We start from the raw sequence: 5,000 nt of genomic DNA on the forward strand, positions 1-5,000 counted from the left end.
GAACACATCAAACTGAACCAGGTCAGGTCAAACGCGGTCAGAGTAGCTACACCAGAGTAGCTACACATGACCGTAGCAGGCTAATAAATGGTCTGAAATCCCCTTTTCGATGTCTGTTCCAGACATATTCCTGCTTCTTTTGAACTTGTTCCAAATCTCTTGGCCAAACAAGTAGCAAACCCCTGAATGACTAAAGTTGGCTAAGTGTACTGTACTCAGAAGTAGAGTTAAATCTATAGATAAGACCTAGTCAAATACAGCACATTGGACAGGAAGAATTCTTATCTGTGCCTGGAGAAATGAGTGCAAGTGTTATTACTCTTAGACTGGAAAAGCATTAAAATAAGAGATGTGTTGCTGCTTGATGTGAACAAATGAATTAATCTGAATTATCCTTCACTTTGGACTTTCCAAGTAAGTCTGACTTGATACTACATACAGGCCCCTCATAGAAAGTCACATCCAGACTTGCGTACCACTGAGTGGAAAGGTTATGTCTATATGGGTTGCATACATTTTAACACTATTTAAAGCGGCAATCAGAAGTCGAAATCATAACAAAGGAGATCCACGCCCCTGTTTTGGTAAAAAGCTGAGGGATGGGGCTGGAGAAATGCAATCACTCTCAAATTTATAGACAGAGCTATGGATGCAAGGACTGACCATTCATGATTCAATATTATAGTTGTAACCATGTTTTTAGGCTGTATAGTTTTTGTTTACTTGTGACTTTGTTTACAAACATTGGTGTAAAACAAGCGTATATTTGGGGTTCTGATTTATGACAGCTCATGAGGCATTTACAAGTATATTCTTCAAGTATCAATGGGTACATATCAGTAATTGAAGTCCAAAATTGGATGTAGCAACAGCTGATTGCCCCTTTAACGTGCATTATGTTGTTAGACTTTATTCAACCAGAAATATCAAGTCGCCGATAAACTATATATTTTTAAGTAAACTAAAATCTGTATTTATGACAATATCAAAATAACAAGTAATCATACGTTTACAGTTCATACCTCAATTGGCCATAACGACAATATTGTTACAACTGCATTTGTAAGCAACCAATGTTTGTAAACACTTATGGGTAAAGACGGCGTAAAGTGCTTACCTAAAGACAAAGTCCAGTCTCCTTGTGGCAGAAACCACACAATTCCAAGTGGGCTATGCGTGGTGCAACGCGAACTCATCAAGTTTGACTTTTGTTTCATATAGTTTTGCATCGTATTGTATAGTTTCATTCTTGCCAAAACGTCTCCATTGCACTGAACTCAGTTCAGTTCAGATCGCTCAGGCTCAACCCTCTCCCGGTAAAAACACTGCAGCGCGAGTACAAGGCTCGAGCGAGTGCTAACCTCTAGATCACATGACCAGTTCTGGAACGTCTTCATGCGCTGATGGGGATGTTGGACGACTTTTCACAGACCGACTTTTATTCTTCATGTACTGTAGGCCTATAAACATACACTTATTCCACAGTTGTTTAGACTGATTCATTTTTCAATATAGTGGGAGATTAGAACATCTGCAGGACGTTGGTGTAAGATGCTAAAACAAACACCCCCAAAGACTTTCAATCAAAAGTAGCCTACTGTGCCAAATACAACAATCACTACAATTTATAACTCAGCTACCTTATGTCCATAAACCTTATTCAACCTTTGTCCACGTGAATCCCTTCCTTTGGTGGTCTTCTCATCCTGCTGACTTTCCAATGGACACTTGTCAGGTGTAAAAGAGGTCTTCTTTCCTGGATAAATAAAGCTTAAATAACAAATACATAATCACAATAACAACAATCTAGAAACTATTATACTGTATGTAAATCTGTTTATTGCAAGAAGGCCCCTGGGAGCAAAATATGACCGAATCCCTCCTAAACACAGAGTACTACGAGAGGCTACATTAATCAGAGGCCCTCAGGAAAGAAAATGAGGATTTACAAACAATTCCAAAGACTTGACTGTAAAATGACATCGGTTCTTGTTGAAACCAATTAGGGAAGTAGACCTACATTCTAAATACTGTATTTCTTTGTAAAATAAATATGCTCGTCATAAGTTATTTAAACATTGTTTATAATAGCCTATATTCCCTTTTGATATGACCAGTATAATAACAGAATCAAAACAGTGCCTTTTGATCACGAAATACCTTAATTCAAATGTACACATGGAAATAATCCAGACTTATTATGAAGAGACATGCAGACTAACAGAAAATTCCTCTTCCATTCACTTAAAAGTGCCCAAACTGTTTTCTATGTGGCAAAATCAATAATCTTATTGTTTTACTGCCCCTAATTGAAAATGTACAAATACTTACACAACACACTGAGTCTGAGGACCATTCATGTGGCTACAAAGCATCAAAAAGATAGATGGACTGGTCCTTTAACCTGGTAACCCTGGCAATCCTCATTAAAGTAAGCCATAGTCCCAGTTAGCACATCTCCACTTTTGGTTTGAACACATGCTGTGGATACAAAGCACTGATACAAAGTGACAATGCTGTTGTTGACAATATATGTTACTGTTTTGGCTCAAATACATCAACACATCCACAATTGTTGTTGGTTTGAATACCTGAACCTGTATTCACAAAATGTTTCAGAGTATGGGTGCTGATCTAGGATCAGGTGGGTCTGTTAGTTCATAATGAATAGGATTATTTGGACAGCTGGGACCTGATCATAGATTAGCACTTCTACTCTGAGACTCTGTGAACACGGGGCCTGGGATATTACAAGAGTTGAACAATGACTGTTTTGAGAATACATGTGTTGTGCGAGTGCAAAAGGTTTGCTTGCTAGAAACTGTAGAAATTGACACCGTTATTCCTAAGAGATATCAAATGTAATTCAATGACTCCCAAATGAAACTTACTTGAATGCCCTCTGGTGGCTAGTTAATGTACCATGTCCTGCATCTGCCAAACTGTTCATTTTTACAATATTCAAATGCTGCAATATATACTATATTTGAAATAAGAACTATACAAAACTTATAAATGATAAAGTTCTATATTCTTAAATATAAACAACATAGTCAGGTTTCCAGTATTTTTTGATTATATAATTGGTACACAGAATCTCAATAACATAGAAAGAAGAACATAAAGCATTCCATTTACAACTGGATCCACATGATTTTCTGATACCGATAGAGCAGACATGATCTGTGAATAAATCAATCCATAAATAAATCAATCATGATTATGTCTCTGCTCATTAACAAGATTTCCATGGTCCCCCCCCCCCCCACCCACAAACACACACAAAAACATACTTGCACGCATGCGTGGTGCAGACACACACACACAGACCACACAAACACACATACACATACACACTTCAATCCAGCTTTAGCTCGACAGTGTACTTTCTTACATCACCTACTATTCTAAAAAAATACGTATTTTCCTTGTTGTACTCGAACTGGGTATAACATATTCTACTATTGCGTAGAAGGTATTCTGCTATTGTACAAGATTCTATAGCCTAAAAGGGTCCTAAAGTGCAGTAGTTACAGTTACATACAACTAGATGCTGTACAACAGAAACATATCATATAGCGTATCTCTGTTCAATAAAGTGACGGTGCTGGATTTCAACTCCAGGGATATCCCTTATTTACAATCATTTTGGGATAAATTAGGAAAAATATACAGTACCAGTCAAAAGGTTGGACATGACCTACTCAGTTTCTTTATTTTCACTATTTTCTACACTGTAGAATAATAGTGAAGATATCAAAACTATCAGATAACACATATGGAATCATGTGGCAACCAAAAAAGTGATAAACAAATCAAAATATATTTTGATTCTTCAAAGTAGCCACCCTTTGCCTTGATGATGGCTTTGCACACGCTTGGCATTCTCTCAACCAGCTTCTTGAGGAATGCTTTTCCAACAGTCTTGAAGGAGTTCCCACATATGCTGAGCACTTGTTGGCTGCTTTTCCTTCACTCTGCGGTCCAACTCATCCCAAGCCATCTCAATTGGATTGAGGTCGGGTGATTGTGGAGGACAGGTCATCTGAGGCAGCACTCCATCACTCTCCTTCTTGATCAAATAGCCCTTACACATCCTGCAGGTGGGTTTTCGGTCATTGTTCTGTTGAAAAACAAATGATAGTCCCACTAAGGGTAAACCAGATGGGATGGTGTATCACTGCAGAATGCTGTGGTAGCCTTGCTGGTTAAGTGTGCCTTGAATTCTAAATAAATCACAGACAGTGTCACCAGTAAAGCACCCCCTCACCTCCTCCTCCATGCTTCAAGGTAGGAACCACACATGCAGAGATCATTCGTTCACCTATTCTGCGTCTCACAAAGACACGGCAGTTGGAACCAAAAATCTCAAATTTGGACTCATCAGACCAAAGGACAGATTTCCACCAGTCTGATGTCCATTGCTTGTGATTGTTGGCCCAAGCAAGTCTCTTCTTCTTATTGGTGTCCTTAAGTAGTTGTTTCATTGCAGCAATTCGACCATGAAGGCCTGATTCATGCAGTCTTCCCTGAACAGTTGATGTTGAGACGTGTCTGTTACTTGAACTCTGTGAAGCATTTATTTGGGCTGCAATTTCTGAGGCTGGTAACTCTAATGAATTTATCCTCTGCAGCAGAGGAAACTCTGTGTCTTCCTTTCCTGTTGCGGTCCTCTTGAGAGCCAGTTTCATCATAGCGCTTGACAGTTTTTGCGACTGCACTTGAAGAAACTTTCAAAGTTCTTGAAATTTTCCGGATTGACTGACCTTTGTCTTAAAGTCATGATGGACTGTTGTTTCTCTTTGCTTATTTGAGCTGTTCTTGCCATAATATGGACTTAGTCTTTTACCAAATAAGGCTATCTCTGTATACCACCACTACCTTGTCACAACACAATTGATTGGCTCAAACACATTAGGAAGGAAAGAAATTCCACAAATTAACTTTTAACAAGGCACACCTGTTAATTGTAATGCATTCCAGTTGACTACTTCATGAAG

At 38.6% G+C, this 5,000-nt stretch overlaps 1 protein-coding gene across 1 annotated transcript in view; it reads right to left on the minus strand.

Moving 5' to 3' along the window:
- The window catches only part of LOC124002496 (ras and Rab interactor 2-like), a 196,353-nt gene extending 195,070 nt beyond the window's left edge, over window positions 1-1,283 (minus strand). The window contains 1 exon segment of the mRNA XM_046309928.1: window positions 1,118-1,283. The gene's annotated coding sequence lies outside the window, so the exon portion shown is untranslated.
- Between the last annotated feature and the right edge of the window lie 3,717 nt (window positions 1,284-5,000).

Source organism: Oncorhynchus gorbuscha, linkage group LG18 (genome assembly GCF_021184085.1).
Source record: "Oncorhynchus gorbuscha isolate QuinsamMale2020 ecotype Even-year linkage group LG18, OgorEven_v1.0, whole genome shotgun sequence".
In the NCBI taxonomy this organism is placed as follows: Eukaryota; Metazoa; Chordata; class Actinopteri; order Salmoniformes; family Salmonidae; genus Oncorhynchus; species Oncorhynchus gorbuscha.